This window comes from Lathyrus oleraceus, chromosome 1, assembly GCF_024323335.1.
Source record: "Lathyrus oleraceus cultivar Zhongwan6 chromosome 1, CAAS_Psat_ZW6_1.0, whole genome shotgun sequence".
Classification (NCBI taxonomy): domain Eukaryota; kingdom Viridiplantae; phylum Streptophyta; class Magnoliopsida; order Fabales; family Fabaceae; genus Lathyrus; species Lathyrus oleraceus.
This window is the reverse complement of record NC_066579.1, coordinates 299,678,320-299,700,909: the sequence shown is the minus strand read 5'-3', so window position 1 is coordinate 299,700,909 and position 22,590 is coordinate 299,678,320. Positions and strand designations below refer to the sequence as shown.

The 22,590-nt window shown below is 35.0% G+C and overlaps 1 pseudogene; it reads right to left on the bottom strand.

Annotated features, from left to right (window-relative positions):
* Positions 1-11,967: 11,967 nt before the first annotated feature.
* Positions 11,968-14,328, bottom strand: LOC127104027 (uncharacterized; annotated as a pseudogene).
* Positions 14,329-22,590: the final 8,262 nt, after the last annotated feature.

Below are 22,590 nucleotides of genomic sequence, written 5' to 3'. Positions count from 1 at the left end.
TGGATAAATGATTTTTCTTCCATCTATTTAATTAATTTGAGTCTAGTATATGTTTCATAGAATAGAACATTAGTTTTTTTTTTCCATTTCACAAATTGATAATACAATCAAATTGATAATATTGTGTTAATTTAAAGAATATTGTGTAAGATTAAATTGTGAATTTTGGGAGTGCTTCTCTTTTGTAAGTTGTATTGTGAATTTAAAAAAAAATAGAATTTTGTTGTGTTGTGTTGTGCTGTAATTTTAATTGAAGTTGAACAATACTCAACTAAAGTGTATTTCTTTTATTCTGGAGTAATATGATATGAGTTCTCATTTGATATGTACTCTAATTTGCTAAACTTGTTGATACCTTATTGATAATTGTGTCCTGCTTGTGTAAGGAGGTCGCTTGTGAGTTGTAAATTTGTTTATTATGGCAGATTTCATAAAAGTAGAAAAAGTAGGAAAAAAATCAAAATAAAAAAATATCAAATAAAGGGGGGATGTCGCGCCGGAAACGAAGGCGGTGGTTCCATGAGCTGTGGTCAGTTGGGAGTTGCGCTTGCTCGGAGGCGGCAGAAAGGTGTTGCGACGCAGCGACGAGCGCGGTGCCCGGTCGCACATAGACGAAGTCGTGTTGAGGCAGCAAGGTCGTGGTCGGTGGACGTTGCAGCAGCACGGGGTGCACGTGCCTCGAGGCTGCAACAGTGCGAGCGCGAGGGTGGCGACAAGGCAAAACTACGCGACGGGCAACATGTTAGGTGTCTATCTGTTGGCGCTGGTCGGCAGATCGTAGATGGCGAGTTTGCGGTCCAGTTCTGCGAGTTTTAAGTAATTTTGTGACTTTAATGACTTTCCATTGCCTTTTGATGAGTTTAAAGTCCTTTTGACAATGTTAGAGTTGAATGCATATGATCGGAAAAATAGCAAGTGTACTATTTTTACCGATGTAGTAATAAGGAGTTTTATTCCCAAGTATCGATCTCAGGGATTGCGTAGGAAATACTTATTTTACTTCTGATTCTATTTGAACAAAAACACAATGGTTTGGTTGGTTTTGGGAATTTATAACAACAAACACAAAAAGATAGTAAAGAATAATTGATTAAGATGAAACATGCTAGGGTGAATGGTTGATTTAACTAGTTATGAATTCACGTCAAGATTTCCTCAATACACATGAAACATTCAATTACCTAACCTCAGAATGTTCTTCCTTAAGTCCTTAAAGAAGAAACTATTAAACTACAAATTCTTACTCAAATGTCCATTCAACTAATCATTGGTTTTAATCATAAACAATATCAAGGTTTATGGTGATTTACAAAAGTTCCTAGTCCTATGTGATGCAATTATAAACCCAATTGTGTGAAAACCCTAACAATCACAATCCTGTTATTGATAGTCATAAATCTAATTGTATTTGTCCGATACAAAAGCATAATAACATCACACAATTGAATTGAAATACGTAACATAGTAATAAGGAAATCCATGTGTGATACGGTGAACTGACTTTGTGTTTTTGCTTTGAAAAGAAATGTTGCGGATAGCAAGAGTCGCCACCGACTTTTCTTTTATCCAATAAGGAAAGGCGGAAAAGAACAGGAAAGACTTTGATTGGATTTTGAGTTCGGGAGGTACATTATACAAAGGGAAGGTGTTAGCACCCTTTGTATCCATGGTTATCCATGGGCTCTTAATGGCTTAACTCACTTATGTTTTCCTTGTTTGAGAAAGTGTTTGAGAAATGTGGTGTGTTTAGAAAATATTTTGAAAGGAGAGTTTAACTTTGTAATGATTCTTGTACGAATGTATACAAAGTGTTTATCTCGTTTGATTTTGAAAGATGTTTAGAAAAATATAACTCGACGATGATTTTGGTGCGAATGTATACCAAGTGGTGATTTTCTAAAAGATGTTTTGAAAAGTGTGAGGTGTGAAAAGTATTTTAAGCTGTGAGCAAGCATTTAAGAGTTATACATAACCAAGGTCTTTATAGGTATTTCCTATCCTTAGGAGGGTAAAACTGTCCTTACTATTGAGAAGTAAGTAGTCTTATCCTTTGGATGTAAAGGGACATCGTGGGGTCGTCGATTGGTCATTGAAGGCAACATTTGTAAGGATACCTTAGCATTCGAAGGGACGATTATCATTTAATCGTAGGCTACAACGAAGGGTCATCGAGGGACAAAGTCATATATTCGAAGGCAACGTTCGAGGGACAAGGTCATATATTCGAAGGCAACGTTCGAGGGACTATGATTTATCTTGTAGGGACATTGACCTTTTGATTGAAGGGACTATGACTTATCTGTTTAGGGATGATGATGATTTAATCGAAAGGGTCTTTGCTAAGGGTATCCCCACATTCGCGGGACATGACCATAATATCGTAAGACAACAAAGAGAGGGTTACTCTAGAGGTGCAAGTGTGGAAATAATATATTATCTTGAATTAATTTATCTAAATTCGATTATTTATCTTTCCATGCAATCCTATTAGCATACAATCAAATTGATAATATTGTGTAAGATTAAATTGTGAATTTTGGGAATTTTGGGAGTGCTTCTCTTTTGTAAGTTGTATTGTGAATTTAAAAAAATTTGGAATTTTGTTGTGTTGTGTTGTGCTGTAATTTTAGTTGAAGTTGAACAATACTCAACTAAAGTGTATTTCTTTTATTCTTGAGTAATATGATATGAGTTCTCATTTGATATGTACTCTAATTTGCTAAACTTGTTGATACCTTATTGATAATTGTGTCCTGCTTGTGTAAGGAGGTCGCTTGTGAGTTGTAAATTTGTTTATTATGGCAGATTTCATAAAAGTAGAAAAAGTAGGAAAAAAGTCAAAACAAAAAAATATCAAATAAATGGGGGATGCCGCGCCGGAAACGAAGGCGGTGGTTCCATGAGCTGTGGTTAGTAGGGAGTTGCGCTTGCTCGGTGGCGGCGGAAAGGTGATGCGACGCGGCGACGAGCGCGGTGCCCGGTCACGCATAGACGAAGTCGTGTTGAGGCAGCAAGGTCGTGGTCGGTGCACGCTGCAGCAGCACGGGGTGCACGTGCCTCATGGCCGCAACAGTGCGAGCGCGAGGGTGGCCACAAGGAAAAACTACGCGACGAGCAACGTGTTAGGTGTCTATCTGTTGGCGCTGGTCGACGGATCATAGATGGCGAGTTTGCGGTCCAGTTCTGCGAGTTTTAAGTAATTTTGTGACTTTAATGACTTTCCATTGCCTTTTGATGAGTTTAAAGTCCTTTTGACAATGTTAGAGTTGAATGCATAATGAATTGTCTAAAGGGTTATGAGTTGATAATGTTGAATGTGAGGATTGTAGAATATTATTGTTACCCCGTTGATAAGTAATATTGATCATGTATACTAATTTTCTTACCCTATCGATGAGCATACTTGAGTAATAACATGTTTATTCTATTGATTAGTGTTATTGAACACATATGTTAATATTTTTCCTTGTTAATGAGTAATGTTGAATAAATATATAACTATATGCATGTGTTAAGATGTAATTGCATGTATGTGTTGTTGAGATGAGTAGTTCAGATGAGGAACTACAACGATGGCCTGACACTGACGTAGTTGTCAGTTCAGAAGAGGAACTATTGTTGAGTAGTATATTGATGTGATTAATTACATTTCATGCATCAGGTTCGTTTATGGTATCATATTCATTGGTGGAATCGTCGATTCAGATGAGGAACCAGAGATGAGTCTCAAATTCATTGGTGGAATCGTTGGTTCGTATGAGGACCAGAGATGGGCATCATATTCATTGGTGGAATCGTTAGTTCAAATGAGGAACTAAAGATGTGGATAAATAACTAACATAACTCTGAAATTCAAAAACTTGGTACCACATGCATGTTGAAGTAGTAGTGAAGAGTCGCATTGCATTATATAAAACTGCATCTGTGATTATTCTATGTCTGTGAATTATTTTATGTGGTTGTTGAATAATATTGTTGAACTACCCTAACTGCTTATATACATCGTTAACATTATGAATATATTTCTCAACCCTTTTTGTTTGTTTGTGTGGCTCGTTGTATCGATGGTACATATACCCAGGTAGAGGAGCATTAGTTGTTGCTTTTTGGAAGGATTGGTTTAGATGCATACTTCATTTTATTTATCGTTTTTTGAGTTTACTTAGTATTTATGTATTTTGCTTTGATAGTGTAACATCGATGCACATTTTTCAGTTGTTTGATGTTTTCTTGAAAGTTTTTTGGATTTATTTCCTCATGTTGGAATTAAGTTGTTTTTATGAAAGTATGAGATATTACGCCAAGTTGGTGATGTTTTAATTTTCGTTGCTTAATTTTAAGTTGATAAGGATGTTTTATGAGAGAGGTGTGACACCCTATATTGATTTTAAATTAAAAATTTGGATGAGGGTGCTACATAGTTAATATCAGAGCAGGTCGGTCCATTCGACCTAGGTTTTGTGAATTTGTTTATACCTAGGTCGGTCCATTCGACCTAGGTGTGAAGGTATGCAGGCGAAATACTCAAGAGATTTGAGATGCAAGATTGCAATCCAACTTCGACTCCAACTGAGACCATATTACAATTGTCAAAAGATTCAGATGAAGATGATGTCGACCCAACCCAATATAGAAGACTTATTGGGTCACTTCGATACATTTGTCACACAAGGCCTGACTTAACATACAATGTAGGTATAGTGAGTAGATTCATGCAGAAGTCAAAGGTATTACATCTAGCAATGACGAAGAGGATACTAAGGTATAAGAAAGGAACTTTCGACTATGGCATTTTGTTTCCTGCATCTGATGAAGGAAAAGAATGCTAACTAGTGGGATACACAGGCTCAAGTTGGTGTAGTGATACTGAGGATCAAAAATCTACAGTTGGCTATGTGTTTATGCTAGGTGGTGCACCCGTTGCTTGGAGTTCGAGAAAAGATCCAGTATTGGCATTATCATCGTGTGAAACAGAATACATAACTGCTTCCCTTTGTGCATGTCAAACAACGTGGATGGTGAATCTAGTCGTAGAGATAACAACGAAGAGTCATGGAACAATTATCATGAAGATCAACAACATGTCAGCTATCAATCTGGCGAAGAATCCGATAGCACATGGTCGAAACAAGCACATCGAAATGAGGTTCCATTATCTTCGAGAGAAGGTAGCAGATGGAAAGATGAATTTGGAACACTGCAGAATTGAGAATCAGATTGGAGACATCATGACGAAGAGAGTGCAGGACGAAATGTTCAGAAGACTAAGAGCTATGATGAATTTAGATAGCTTAGACACAATGAATTAGATGGTGTGTTGAATCGTAATTCCTTGTGTCGAAGTAGGTTGCTCGACAGTATGTGTCAAATAACCTAGTGTGTCGAGTTGTATTAGTGTGTCGAAGTGTCGAAGCATGTTGCTTCATACACGATTTCGACTTAGGCATATTTTTAGTAGTGTTAATTATTTTGGGCTTTTATAGTTTTGGGCTTTTCCTTAGGGAGTAAGCTAACCTAAATCTATAAATAGAGGGAGTAACCCCTATTCTTGAAACAACTCATAACATTGTATTCACATAATTTTGCAGTTGCAAAGTGAATAAAGAACTTTTCCACAGGTTCTGGACAATGAGAAAACTCTGCAGAAAATATGCTTCTTCTTCTCCAACGTTCTTTTCTTTCTTTCTCTTCCCTTTTTTTCTTTTCATTGTCATTGTGTGGTTGATAACAATCGTGTTCATCAAGATTGGTAGAAATTTTTCATAGGTTGTGGTGGATTTCCAACATCTGGCATCTAGATCTCCGGTTTGAGCGATTCGTAGGAAGAAAATCACGATGGCAATGAATCATCAAAACAGACATTTTCCAGCGAATCTTTCGATTCTCAAGAACAATAATTATGAGAATTGGTGCAAGCAGATGAAGGTTGTGTTCTGTTATCAAGATCTTTGGGAACCATTTTAGTAAATGCGTGATCCAGACCTCCCTCGTTGGTGCAGACAAAAATAGTATCCATAATCTCTTGATCCACCCACATGATAGAGTTGTCTCATATTGCCTTCAGAAATCTAAGTTAAGAGTAGTCTATTTCTAAAAAAGTTTCCAACACATAAAATAAACGAGTGTAAGTATAAGCACATGATCAATATAAAGAAAAACCTTACGCCCCCACCAAAGTTCATATATAGTGAGAAAATTCACCAAATTACAAAACATAATCTTTTTTAAACCTTAGCGTACCCCGTAGTAAATATTGTCGCATAACGTACCACAATCAGTGGCAATTTACTCTCTCAAAACCCACAATTCTCCTCTTTAGAAACCCTAATAAAAAAAGCAAGTATAAAAAAAGGTTTTAGAAGCTAAAAGATGAACCTAGTGACCCGCGCGTTGCATGCTCCTCCAAAATAGGTAGCACAAGTATGTTGGAAATACTGGTCAATGGGTTAAGAATGACGAAGATAAAGAAGGTTGCAAACACATGAGAAGAATTCTTAAATATTTACAAATGACGAAAAAGGAGAACATGGTAACTCAAGAACTCCTTATATATCTCCCAAGGAAGATGAACCTTTCCACCAACGTTAGAGATCTCATTGAACTGCTACTCCAATGCTCTAATCATACATGGGGATAAAGTGTTGAGGCATGTCTGCGAAACGTTATTAATGACGAGGGAAAATTTTATGCACCTCTTTGCGATGATATATTTCATCACATATGAGCTCTATTTCATCACTTCATCACATATCTATATTACTTGACCAAATTTTTTTTTCAACATAAAGTACTTTTGTATTAATTTTTCTTTAATTTTTTTTAATCCGCAATCCGTAACATGAGTTTCACACTATAAGATTTTTTTTCCAACCATATAATTTAGAGATGTGAAATTCACGTGGCTAAAAAGGAAGATTGAGACGTAAAAATCACGTCATTAAATATTTAAAATATTAAACGTCCGAGTTTCACATGGGGAGAATTATAAAAATTTTAAAAAATTAGTTGTGACATGTATATCATGTCGCTAACCAAACAATTTAATATTTATAACTGATAAGTTTAATATTTATAGCCTGATTTTCAGACGACAGGTTTGCCCTTCCCTACACATCAACAGTTTCCCAAAATCTCTTCTCATTTCTTATTTTCAGTCTTTCCTCTTTTTCTTTCTTCTTCTTTCTCCCCTCCATCATTTTTCATCTTCTTCTTTCTCCCTTCCACTATTTTAATAAACTTGTTATGATTCTTTAAACAAAAAATCTTTGATATTCTTTCGAATAGGCGTAACCCAGGGTTATGTTATTGGGTTATAAAGAGACTCCCACCTAACTCAACCATCAGACATTTAGAATACTGATTTGATATGATTGCACAAATCATTAAAATGTTATCTTTAAATATGGATGGTGTCGTAGATATAAATCATTATATATACGGCAGAGTTGTTGAGATTTAAGCAATGATTGTAGACAACTAGCTCAAGGTCATAAACGCAAACACTATACACTTGAGTGTCGACAATCTAAGAGAGTGAAAAAAACTACACCATGATTCAATTTATAAAGAGTGCATTAGTTCGAGTAAGATAAAATAATATTATTGAATCAGTTTGGATAAAACCACGATTTTGTGGATAGGATAATGAGTTGTCCAATTTTTTTATTTCTTTTTCTTATATAATTATAAATAATGTGTCATTTTTCCCTTCAAAATATACTCCAATCATTAACATACTTGCGAAAATCCAAATTGCATTATTGTTGTATCTAAAAATCTGTAAAATACTTTCAACTTATCAGAAGTAGTATCAAAATAATCAAAATGCAACATTTTAAATAATTTAAAATCATACCTCACAAAAGAAAAAATATTTACGAGATTGTAATTATAACAACCAAAATTAAACAGAGATTAACCATATTTTTTAACAAATTTAATCAAATATAGCATAGGTTTACTAAAAAGTGGGGGACATGAAATATTTTCCAAAAAATAATGTATAATGTTTATAGTAAAATGCCCTTATTTGTACTCCTATAATACACATGTTTATTTATGTATATATATAGCAGAGGCAATTTAACTACCAAAATACATTAAGTAAACCATGAGTCACGTTTTATCCCTCACTCTTTCGTTTTTCCTCTTCACTTTCATCACAAATCTTCCATCAAACAATGCTGTCCAACAAATATTGGACACAAATGGTAACCCTATTCTCCCCGATGGCGAATACTACATTTTTCCAGCAGGCAGTAACCCCAAAAGAGGAGGACTAAGACTCGGAAGAACCGATATTTCAAGATGTCAACTTACTGTCCTACAAAACGATGGTATAACAGGTTTACCTGTTAAATTCACCATACCAGGAAACATCACCGCTAGAATCTTGACAGAATGTCGATATTGAGTTCACTAAAAAGCCTAGTTGTGCTGAATCAGCCAAATGGAGGTTAGTTCAAGATCCAGATGAAATGTTTCTACCATTGGTATTGGTGGTCACTACGCAAAAAACTGGAATAGACATCGCACCTTAGAGGGCGCTTTCTTAAAGAAGCGCACTCTAAAGTGAAGAGAAAAATAAGGAGGAATAGACAGCGCACTTTAGAGGGCGCTTTTGAAACAAAGCGCCCTCTAAAGTGAAGCAAAAAAATAATGAGGAAATGGAGGGACACCAATAGAGGGCGCGTTTATGAAAGCGCCCTCTAAGGGTACCCTTAGAGGGCGCTTTTAAAAAAGCGCTCTCTAAGTCCATGTACAACAGCGCACTTTAGAGAGCGCTTGTGTAACAAAGGCCCTCTAAAGTGAAGCGAAAAAATAATGAGGAAATGGAGGGACAACAATAGAGGGCGCGTTTATGAAAGCGCCCTCTAAGGATACCCTTAGAGGGCGCTTTTAAAAAAGCGCTCTCTAAGTCCATGTACAACAGCGCACTTTAGAGAGCGCTTGTGTAACAAAGCGCCCTCTAAAGTGAAGCGAAAAAATAATGAGGAAATGGAGGGACAACAATAGAGGGCGCGTTTATGCAAGCGCCCTCTAAGGATACCCTTAGAGGGCGCTTCTAAGGAAGCGCTCTCTAAGTCCATGTACAACAACGCACTTTAGAGGGCGCTTTATTACAAAAGCGCTGTCTAAAGTGAAGCGAAAAAATAAGGAGCAATAGACAGCGCACCTTAGAGGGCGCTTTTTTTCCACAAGCGCCCTCTAAGGTCCCGTTTAGTAAACATTAAAATTATAACATACTGCGCGTTTTGTTATTTCACTCTCTGTTATTTTCGTTCTTTTTCACGTTAGGGTTCTAAGGCGTTCTCCTTCCACCTCTGTTAGATCTACGACGTTTCCTCCTTCTGGCACCATTTGGGTGTTTGATTATGAGAAGTTTCAGATTCCTATATTTGGTTGCAAGTGGGTTGAAAATAATAACGGCATTCGAATGGATAAGTCAGGATTTTTGCAAGTGGATCTTAATAGGGTGGGATACAAAGATGAGTCTTTTATTCTAGCCTCTCAAGCTAGACAAGTGTTCTATGTCAATGATCCGAAAAGTACGAAATGGTCTATAGTTCTTTTTTCCAACAAAGTAATTGATGAAAACACTGGAGATCAAGGTGATGATATTGATGTTGAGATTGAATCGTTTACCAGAAATGATCAAGATGAGAATAATATATCAAATGTTTCATATATTAGAAATGATCATAATGAGGGTATTTGGATCAATCCAACCGTCCGTGTTGTTAAGAGACATGTAGAACATATTCCAACCAAGAAAAGAAAGAGAACTTAGTGAAAAAGGTACAGGTCAAATGATTTTAATTGTTTTCTTTATTACAGGTAAAATGACTTTTATGATTTTAATTGTTTTTACATTTGTCATCTGATTTTAATTGTTTTCTTTTTTACAGGTAAAATGGCTATTATGAAGTCAATCATTTGTGCAAGGGGCAAGGGATGCTCGAAAGTATCAATTGATATTTGTTTAGATGATGATGCTGGATATTTGAAAGTATCCCTCTACGACATTGGTTTCCTTGTTCGACAACATATTCCGATTACATGTGATAATTGGAGAAGTCCGGACTTGAAGGTTGGCAAAGAAAAAATATGGTCGGAGATACAGGCTTGTGTCTCAATAGAGGATGGGTATCTACTTAAAGTTACTTTTGTAGTGGTCCAAAAGAGACATCACACCCGTCTCTTTCCTGTCAACCCCAAAGAGACCGATAGAAGTGGAAAAATTATGCCAGGTTTTTTCAATATATTTCTCAATGCAGCTGGTATATATTATCATTTGAATTTATCACTTTTTGCTGATTTTGTTGTTCTAAATTGTCAAAGGAACCGTGGTAGACACCGGCATTTGTCACCCTAGGGAATTTGATTTTTACCTTAACAGCCATGCAGGAATTCAGGTAATATTAGCTATGTCATTTAACTTTATGCCATTGTTTACTATTTGTTGCTCAATCGCCTTTTGACAGTTCTGTGTTATTTGCATTTGGACGTGTTCTTTTTGTAGGGGACTACTTATGCTGCCATCTGTTGTTTTGGTTGAGCCTTATTTTGTATGGATGTGCGATAGAACTACTAGACAACTTTTGGATATACAGAACATGTTTGCCACCATGGGTGGATGGGCGTTTTTGTTTAGTATTGGTTAGAACTACTAGACAGCTTTTGGATACAGTGGTCACTGGGTGTTGGTTGCTATGTTTTATTCTCTTAATTGTAGTACTTTGAGAATATGTTGTTGTATATTGTTGATCAAAGAATCATATATTAATGTTGTATATATGGAGGATTAATGTTGTATATAAATGGATTCATGTTGTATATATCAATGGATTAATGGTGTATAACATTGGATTAAAGGATGAAATCAATATGAATTTTACACTTTTGCAGCATGCGAGCAAGTTACCAAATAAATATATATCCACTGTTTTTCAAACAAATTTTTTTAAAATAACTAACACATTAGAGAGCGCTTTGTCCAGAAAGCGCCCTCTAAACACTTTACAATGACAACTTTAGAGGGCGCTTTTTCCTGAAAGCGCCCTCTAAACACTTTACATTGATAACTTTAGAGGGCGCTTTTTCCTGAAAGCGCCCTCTAAACACTTTACAATGACAACTTTAGAGGGCGCTTTTTCCTGAAAGCGCCCTCTAAAAACTTTACACTGACAACTTTAGAGGGCGCTTTTACCAGAAAGCGCCCTCTAAGGTGTCCCTCTATGGACCACTCAAGAGGGCGCTTTTTTCTTAAAGCGCACTATAATGTGGCCACTTTAGACAGCGCTTTCTCCAGGAGAACAAAGCGCTGTCTTTACCTATGCCAGCGCCAGATTAGAGAGCGCTTAAAAGCGCTGTTATAGGCCAAAATAAGCGCCCTCTTTTCCCTTATTTGGCGTAGTGGGTCCTGGAAACTATCCTGATGTAAATATACCAGAGGGAAACTTTGTTATTAGGAAACATGGATTTGGAAATGTTTATAAGTTTGAACATCATTATGATCCATGGGGATCAAGAGCTTTTTTTGCACTAGAAAAAACTCGAGTAGATGGTGGATATCCTTTGTATTTTAATTATGATGGCGGTAAAGATTATTTAGTTAGTTTTGTTGATACTGCTTATTTTGAATCTGGAGTTGTTATGTCCATGGTTGTCAAAATCGGGATCTCGATAAAGATTGTTAGGGTATGGAAAAAATGTAAATCGTAGGATCGTAAGATCCCAACAAATAGAGAAAATTAAAGAAAGCGCAAATCGTAGGATCTTAATTCGGATCGTAACATAAAATTCTCATTAACTTAATCATAATAGCAAATATTCAATTAAAAAAAACATAATTTCCTCAATCATAATAATCATAACATCAACTTAAAATATAATTGTTTCAAACACATTCCAAACTAAATAATCTTATCTTAAATATCATCTAAAATATATCATTTAACAAATCTTTCAAGGCATTCTGATCATTAAGGCGAGAATCTTCTTCTTCTCCATCAAACTCATCATCAAGGTTATGAATCTCCAATTCATTTTCAGTAGTGGCAGCTTCATTCCATTCTCTCCTTCAGCAGTGGCACCATCAATTCCATTCTCTCCTTCAGCAGTGGCAACTTCAAAATCCTCATTTTCTATAGTAAAATCTAAAATTTCATTTTCAAAATCTTCATCACTGTTGACAATCCATTCATTATCAGACTCAATGTCATCAAGCTTATACTCTTCTGTTTTTCTGTTTTTCTTCTTCTCGGCTAATTTTGAATTGGTCATAACAAAAACTACATCATTCATCGTCTTTTGCTTAAGACGATTTCTCCTCTTTGTGTGAACCTAATAGATTCAAACTTAATCAATATATATCAAGTGGTAGATTATTTTCAAAACTGAAATTTTAATATAAAGGTTACCATTTCGAAAACACTCTAATTTCTCTCACATACGGATGAACTACAAGTTAAGCTTAACACACGAATTGCAAACGCTTGAAGCTCTGGATGCTCGTCCCCATATGACTCCCACTATTGGGCTGGAGTTTTGAATTTGAGTGCAGCCATTGTAATCGAACTACCAAAGAATTTTTCTTTTTTCTTAAAATCCTCAAGTTGTGCATCAATTTTTCTAATTTCACCAACATCTTCCACCATTCTTTACAAGCAATCATACAATCCATGCTTAACTTCATAGTCGACTTTAAAATCAACACGGTAGTGTAGTTGTGGATTGAGGTAGTATCCTACAGCATGTAGAGGTCTATGGAGTTATTTATCCCACCTCTCATCAATAATATCCCATAAAGGCTTGACTCTAAATTATAGAGAAAAATAGTGAGTTAGTTGCGGTACAGAGCTAGAAGGGGGCAGTAAAGGATAGTACCACAGAAAATGTGTATAAGGCAATACAATATATTTACCTTTTTTGGACACCATTGAAGTTGGTTTGAATTTTTCTTTTTGGCTTCATCCAATGCTTCATAGATAAGTCTCGTAGCTGGCTTTTCATCGGAATCAACTAGTCAAAGGACTTTGATTAATGGAAAATCACCTTTCAAACAAATGATAATATTTTTCCAAAACTCTTTATCTATTACAACTTCTTCAATTTGCTTTCCTTCGGTTGATTTTGCAAACTTACTTAATGTCCACTCATTAGACATGAACATTCTTATCAATGCTCCTTTATTCTCCATGAGACAACCCAAAGTTAAATATGAAGTTGCAAACCGAGTTACAACTGGCCTCACCAAATCTTTTTCTTTGATGAAGTGTTGCAACAAAGAAATGAGAGAAGACTTAGAATAGATATATGGAGTTACCTTTTTGCCATTTGTAATTGTATCACGATGAACTGTGGTCTTTTTTTCAAAATCTTCTAACATGAGGTCAATGCAATGTGCTGCACATGGTGTCCAGTATAATTTATTTCTTTTTTCCATTAACATAACTCCAACAACTTTGTAGTTTGCCGCGTTGTCGGTCACGATCTGAACTACACTTTCTTCCCCTACTTCTTCCACTATCTGATCAGTCATCTTGAATATCTTATCCGCTGTTTTTGATATATGAGAAGCATCAATCGACTTCAAAAAAGCAGTACCTTTAGTGCTGTTTACTAAGAAGTTCAAGATTGTTCTTCTTCTTTTATCGGTCCATCCATCGCTCATAATTGTGCATCCTGTTTTTTTCCAAATGAGTTTGTGTTCTTCAATGTCCTTTGTTGTCTCCTCCATTTTTTGTTTCAAATACTTGGTTCTAATTTCATGATATGAAGGTGGCTTAAATCCAAGACCATGTCTAGATACCATCTCCAACATTCTCTGAAATTCTTCACTTTTTGCCACATTAAATGCAATGACATTTTTGTAGAAGAAGGAAGCAATTTATAGACACGCTTCTTCTCTCAAATTTTTCTTGAAAATATTATTAATTGTGGCTTGAGTGCTCCTCTTCTTGGAAAAATTTGTTGGTGTAGCATTTGAGTCATCCTCAACGGGTCTTTTCCCTCTTACACGTTCAACATCCGTATCATCATCAAATTTTTCATTGTGATTGACTTGTAATGCTTTAACAATCTCCCACATTTGAACCTTCACTTCATCTGGTACAGACTTACATACACAAACATTGACTTGTGTACCAGCCAAATGATGTTTCAACCTATAAACTCCTTCAATAAGTACTTTTGCACAGTAATTGCATCTTATTTTTCTTGTTCCTCCATCAACAGAAACTCCATGCTTCCATGTTATATCAGTTCTGATCGTCATATTACTTTGAACTCTGGGAGGTGCAGATGATGAGGCCCCAACAACCGGAATTGATGAAGACATGATGAATTTTTTTAAAAAGCTCTGTTTGTAAGGAAGATGTAGTGGAGTGCAAGGATGAAAAAGATGAGAAGAAAAAATGATTTGATTTGAATATATAGAGGAAATAGATGAAGAGAAAAAACTCAATCATCATATGATTAATCGCTATAGAAGAATTAGATGAAGAGGTATTGGAGTTCCAATAGTTTTGGAGATTGAGCAGCTTTCACGATAGTTGTTTTTCTGTTCTCAAAAAGAGTATTTAAAATATTCCAAGTTCCAAAACCATAAAAAAAGAGCGCTGCCGTTAGGGTTAAATGGGTGAGTTTTTGGGCCGGGTCAAAACAGATCCGGAATGGGTCAAAAGATTTTAAAACAGACCCTAAAATAAATCGTTGGGATCTTACGATCTCACACTTTTACGATCTTCCTCTACGCTTTCAGCGCTCCTTCTATTTTCACGATCTTTTTGCCAATTAAAACGGTGGTTCTTTTGGGAGCGTAAGATCGTACGCTTTTGAGAGTTAAAGTACGATCTTGACAACCATGATTATGTCTATTCTTGCAGATATAAAGAAAATAAGTAATTTGGCTGTTTAGTCTTACTAAGAGTTCTTATTGTGATGAATAAAAATATTTGTAATAAATATTTTGCGTTTTTATTAGATTTGTCCGTAAACTATACTTGTTTATGTCCAGGAATGTATCAATCGAGTTGATGATGAAATAATGCGGTTGAAACACTCAAACTTACTTTAAGAAACATTTTTAGAATAATGTGATCATATGATAGAAAATCATAAAATTTATAGCAAAAAATCATATTTTTCTCGAGTCATTATGCCATTCTATATAAACCAGTGTATATCTATGGACAATGCAGTACTCAAAGACTTGGTGCATTTATTTTTGAAATGTGGAAACACATCATTAAGTATATTTTAATTGATCTTCTACCATATTTTATATTTTAATTAATCCCTTAATGAACTTGTGTATTGCCTTAGTCATTCAAGCTCTGTTTATATGAATTAGTATTTGAATATGCCAACGTGCTTAAAAATCCATTATTTTGTCCTGTAACATGTGGCCCTTGTGTAGGTAGTGTGCCATGTGAATTACTCCCAAATAAAAATAATTTTATTGGCTAAAAATCTCAAAAATCTTTAAAATCGATCATATGAAGAAGCAACCTCACATTGCCCAAACAAGTAATCTATGGTTTGCAATAGTATTTACATTATAAACAAGAATAAGAACTAATGATGGAAGAAACTTGAAATTCATATTTTAAAACGAAATTGAATAGTATAGCCAAATGTACAACTTAGTACAATTAAATCTAATAATTAAATCTAATACCATCCCTTAATTCATATTCCATCAAAACTTGTAACACCAATTCCATCCCTTAATCTGAGAAATTGATCAGTCTTGATAGCTTTCGTCAGAACATCTGCCAACTGCTTCTGAGTGCTGCAGTGTACAACTTCTAACACTCCCCTCTGAACTTGATGTCTCAGAAAATGATACTTGGTCTCAATGTGCTTGCTTCTCCCATGCAACACTGGGTTTCTGGCAAGATTGATTGCAGACTTGTTGTCAATCATCAGCTTCAGAGGTTTGTTTACTTTAATCTTCAGATCCTGCAATAGATTCAGAATCCACACAGCTTGGCATGCAGTAACAGCACCTGCAATGTATTCAGCTTCACAAGTTGACAACGCCACAACAGGTTGCTTCTTGGAACACCAAGAAATGGGACCTCCCAGAAATTTGAATAAGTACCCAGACGTACTTCTTCTGTCAACTCTGTCTCCACACCAATCAGAATCTGAATAACTCAGAAGTTCTGACTCATCCTTTCTTCCAGAAGGAAATAATACTCCATACTTCAGAGTTCCCTTGATATACCTCAGAATCCTGACTGCAGCTTGGTAATGGGACCACTTAGGTTTACTCATGAACCTACTAACCATCCCAACTGAATAGCAAATATCAGGTCTGGTATTGCACAAATACCTCAGAGAACCAACCAACTGTTTGAAGGTTGTAGCGTCCACATCCTTTCCATCAGAGTCAGAATCCAGTTTCTGATTTGTATCAGAAGGTGTGACAGCAATCTTACAATTCTTCAATTCAAATCTCTTCAGAAGTTCTAATTCATACTTGAGCTGATGCAAAATAATACCTTTCTCAGAGTATCTGAACTCCATCCCTAGAAAGTATGTCATTTTGCCTAGATCAGTCATTTCGAATTCATTCATCAGAACTTTCTTGAACTTGGCTATCTCCTGTTCAGAACTTCCAGTCAGCAGTATATCATCAACATATAAACATACCAGAGTCATATTTCCTTTAGAAGTATGCTGAACATAGACACCGTACTCCATCTCACATTTCTGAAAGCCTTGCTTCTTGAAAAAAGAATCAATCTTCTTATTCCAAGCTCTGGGCGCTTGTTTCAATCCATATAAAGCTTTGTATAATCTGTACACCATCCCTTCCTGATTCTTTTTCACAAATCCAGGAGGTTGTGACACGTAAACTTCTTCTTCTAATGGACCGTTCAGAAATGCAGATTTTACATCTAAATGCATCAGAGGCCAATTCCTGTTAGCAGCTATTGCAATCACCATTCTGATTGTTTCATGTCTTGCTACAGGTGCAAACACTTCAGAGTAATCCAGCCCAGGTTTCTGTAGAAATCCTCTGGCTACCAACCTTGCTTTATGTTTGCCAATTGAACCATCTGGCTTTAATTTCTGCTTGAAAACCCATCTGACGCTGATGGCTTTCTTGTCTTTTGGAAGTTCTGTCAGCTTCCAAGTCTTGTTTCTCTCTATAGCATCAAGTTCTTCTTTCATGGCCTTCAGCCAGAGCTTCTGCTTAAGAGCCTCTTCTGTACTTATGGGTTCAGAGTCTACTAACATGGCACACTGAATAACTTCTCCTTCAGAGTCTACTTCAGTGTCTTGCAGCATGTCAAATTCTGCATATCTTCTGGGGATGTTTCTGACTCTGATGATCCAGACTCTGATGGTAATCCAAATTCTGGTATTAGATTTAATTCATATTTAAGTTTGTTAGATATTAGATTTAAATATTAGATTTGATTCATATTTAAGTTTGTTAGATATTAGATTTAAATATTAGATTTGATTCATATTTAAGTTTGTTAGAGGCTTATAAATAGGGTGTCAATCATTGTAACTTTTAATCCTTTTTGTAGCCATCATTCTCTTAATAGAATATTCATCTTTTATTCTACCTTTGCACCAACAAGTACATCCTTTACATGACTTCAAAACTGAATTTTTTTTCTCTAACTCGTCTTTAATTAAATACACTACACTTCAAAAAAAAATTATCACACTATAACTCATTTAAAATTTCACTCCAAAAATTAACCTGAAAGTCAAACATATTTTACAATCCAAATTAAACTTATTCTAAAATTACTAACAGTAGATTATCAATAAGATTATAAAGTACTTTTTGTTTTTTATTCCCAAACTTACAGCATAATCCTTCAAATTACATAATCAAGTTCGTATTGTTCAAAGTATATTCGTTTGTTACTATTTCATAGCAAAAGTAATGAAATTTCAATTTTGAAACTCACTAATCAACCTTCTACTAATACTTAATCTAAGTGTCCTGATATTATTCTAATATCTAAAACAATAAAATATTCTCTCAATCCAAATCAAGTTCTAAGTTTCTAAATGTCTCTATTATTAGAATAAAATAAATACTATAGTTCTTTTTAGTAAAATTGTCCCATAGGTTTAAGACAACAAAATTTGAAAATTTGATTTCAAAATAGAACTATGAAAAAAAATCAATTAGGACTAACATTAAATTAAATTATAATGAATAGGAAACCAAATCAGAGAAAAAAAATTGATTTAACAACAATATATATAAACAATAGGTAAGCTTTAAGATTAGATTGTGAGTGAGAGGGACGTAGTTTCAAAACTGGAACTGAACTTTGTAATTTTTTTCTCAAATCAGAACTAAATAAAAATTAGACTTATCTAATAAAAAAAAAGTATGGAACAAATGTCAAGCTTAGATTTGAGATAAATGGTAAAATAGGGTTTCAATTTTTTTTTTTTTTTTAGATTTCAAATTTGAAGCATAAATTAAACAATTTGTGTAAGGAAAAGTCTTACCATTTGAGAAGAAAGAGAGAGAGTCATTCAGATAAGGAAAACTTTAATGCATGAATTTTTTTTTCATCAGATATTTATTAAAAAAAATTGTAATTAGCCCGGTTATATTCACGTCACAACGTGAAAAATCATTTCACAATATATTTTTAGCGACGTGAACTTTCACGTGACAGGAGCACGGGTGACAACTCTGTTACGTCATGAAAATCATGTTGCAACTTTGCCACGTAAAAATCACTTTACAACATGTTTTTCAGCGTTATCTGTTGTAACTCAGAGTAATAGAGATGACAAATAAGGTGAGAGTGACTTGCGACGTGATTTTCACATCGCAAAGTTGTGAAGTGAAAATTACTTCACAAAGTTTTATCTGCTGTAATTCGGAGAAGCAGGGAAAGGTGACAGTGACCTACAACGTGTTTTTCACGTGACAAAGTTGTGAAGTAAAAATCACTTCACAAAACTTTTTTTAAAATAAAAAATTAAAATTATTATTTTACGTTTTAATATATACTAAAATTAATAATAAAATTTGGAAATTTAAATAAATATAAATAAATACAAAATAAATAATTTTTTATTTTTTATTTTTTAAATATAAAATAATAACAATTTTTTAAAATAATAAGTTTATAATATACTAAAATGAATAATTAATATCTTACAAAATTTAAAATTTAAAATTTAAAATTTAAATAAAATAAACTCTATGGATCATCGGGATCGAAAAACTCGTCAAGGTTAAGATTATCGTCATCCATCTGCTCTTGACCACCAACTCCTTCATTTCCACCAAACGCTTCATTACCACTCCCTTGTGATTGCATAAATTTTCGCATCATCTTCTCCATATCAGTTTGCCTCTTCATCATTGCCTTTATTTGACGTTGTTGCGCCTCCATTTGGGCCTTTAGCGCTGCCTCACGTTGCGCCGACTCGTGTCTCTCCTCTGTTAGCTTGCCTTTTCATTATTGCCTCTATTTGACATTGTTGCGCCTCCATTTGGGCCTTTAGCGCTGCCTCACGTTGCGCCGACTCGTGTCTCGTCTCTGTTAGCGCCAGTTGTCTTGCTGTTTCTAGCAGTTCAGGTGTCAATTGTGGTGGATGTGACGTTCATTCCCCATCTCTAACTCTTTGAAATAAAGTTCTATCCCCTTTCTCCAGTTGTCGGCCAAAGATCCAACACCAAAAAAACACTCATTAGATCCATTTCCGTCATTTACTAAACCCCAAATATAAAAATACACACGTGGATTAAGTGGCTCGGAACATCTTGGAGTATATTGAGGATTTTCAACCAAAAATTGTGTGAGCAATGTCTGATAATCCTCCTACACATACAATAAAAAAATTAAGTTAAATATATTTAGTTTAAACAACTTAACTTAACTTAAATTATAAATGAAATATAGTCACGTGATTTTCACGCCACAATATCTAAGTTGCCACGTAAAAATCACGTCACAAAGTTACCATTAATTAAAAATATATAGAAATAATTAAAATAACTTACCAAAGCTTTTTTGGCACGTTCGTCAATAAATTCCTCTGATTTTTTGTTCGAGTCTTTATAAGAACCTCATTCATTAGTGGATGTCTCCCCAAAATCTTACCCTAAATAATAAAATTAACTTTAATTAAAAATATATAATAAATCATAATATAACTTAAAAAGTAGTAATAATTACCATGCGTCGAGCATGTTCGGCAACACTTATACTTCCAACTGCATTAAGGCAACCCCCTTTTTCAGATACTCTCATTTTCTTTGCTTTTTTAGATCTTTCCTTAAAATCAGTTGTATCCCAATATATAAGAAGTTCATCAGATACTTCTTTGCCTATCTAGTTGGGACGAATATTTTTTCTTTCCCAGCGCGTTCTAGCACGTCGTAGCATGTCAGAAAGTCGAAGTGATGTTCAACCATAATAATTTTGTAACCACTTTCTCGTTCATTTTTTCCCACTGACACTTTTTCTACAATGTTGTATGATATTCAAATAAATAATTAGATAATTATAATAAAAAAATGTAATTTAAACAAAAACAACTTAACAAATAAATTAAAAATAAATTAAATAACTTAACCAAAATAAATTAATTATACCTTAAATAAATTAAACCAAGCTTCTTTTTCTTCCCCATCAACATCTTTAAATCTCTTCCAAGCTTTTTTATACTTTTGCTGAATTACATAACTTATACAGTGGGCAGCAGTCCGACTTGACTCGAAACTAAACATCAATAATTTGAATTAGTATTAAATATAATTTTATATAAAAAATGGCAACATGTATACTTAAATAAAAATTTATAACTTACGAATTTCCGTTGGGCCAAATATAATATCTTATATCAATGATATGAACCACCTCATGATTTCTATCCTCCTCTTCATGATCTTCCTCCTCATCATGTACCTCATGATCGTCCTCATCCGGCTGCTCATGATCATCCTCACGCGTAGGTATATGTTTGAATGGTAAGGGTACCTGTGTGGGATGTGCGGTGCGGGACACCACAAACTACATGATGGATGGTAAAGGTACATATATGGGATGTGCGGCGTGGGATCCCCCAGACTGCATGAAGGATGATGGTACATATGAGGAAGGTGTAAAGTTAGATCCCCAGGCTGCATGAAGGATGAGGGTACCTGTGAGGAATGTGGAAAACTAGATCTTGTATTCAGCTGGTATAGATAGCTAGGTGCCCCAATCTGCTGGTATGGATAACTAGGTCCCCTAGATGGGTTAATAAAAGTTAGAGCTCTAGATGGGGCAATAAAAGCTGGAGTCCCAGATGGGCTAATAAAAGTTGGATACTCATAAGGGGAGAGTAATGTCATAAGAGGTCAAGAACTGGTCATGGACATAGGATCTGTCTGACTCTACGAGAGAGGACTCATGGCCGATTGAGGTGTCTGACATACTATTACCCTTGAACGTTGGGTCTTCTTACCGCTACCACTGCCCTTACCCTTATTAGATCGGGGTGGCATTTTACCTATTTATTAACATAATCTCATCAATATATATTCATTAACACATTCAATACAAGGTTTCATTAAGTAAAATTACAAAACAATTTATTCAAAATCTACATGCTCTTCATCCATATCATTCTCATCATCTGATGTGATATTCTCCTCGGATCCTAACTCTTCATGCTCTTCATCCATATTATTTTCTACCAACAATATAGATGCATCAACTTGATTCCCATCAACCATTGTATCGGACAAACTTATAATTTGTTCAACCGCAGTCACATCATTAATTTGTTCAACTTCATCAACTTGGTAAGCAACATCTTCCACTAGATCGCTAGTTTCAATATGACCCAATGGTTTTGTTTTTTGATTATAACACACCACCCTCATTTACATGGAACAATTGAAGGATAAAGAATATAGTAAACTTGCCTAACAATATATGACATTATGAAAGGGTCATACTCTTTGTCCCTTCGGTCCATTCGAATCTCAACAGTACCATATGTCTTATCTATTTTTGTACCTCTAGAAGATGGATCGTACCAGTCACAATAAAATAAGACAACTTTATTTTTCGAGTCTAAGTAATTGTATATCAACTCGTAGATATGTTTAACAAAGCCATAAAAGACATCTTCACCACCATTTGTAACTCCTTTTACAAATACACCATTGTTTATGGTTTTTTCCCTCTAGTCCAAGTCTTAGTGTGAAATTTATATTTGTTCATGAAGTATGTGTGCCATTCATTTGCGCTTTGAATAGGGCCTTCAGACAAGTTTCTCAAATGGAGTATTTCTTGAGCCGATGCAACAATGCATGACAATTTCTCCTTGAACCATGCTGGAAAATGAGCATGTATGTGACCGAAGGTTTCTTGTACACCGGTGCTATGAAAACATGAGGTGTTAAATTCCCTAAAAAGAAATACACTATAAGTTTCAAGGTAATAAGTTTTATATTCACACTGTAAAGAAAATTAAATAATTGGGGTATACTTACTTAAGATATGGTTTAACTTCAACGCAGTTAATCAATACATGAACATATGCAGATTGCATTTCTTTTTGGGTCAGTCAATGCACACCCTTCTT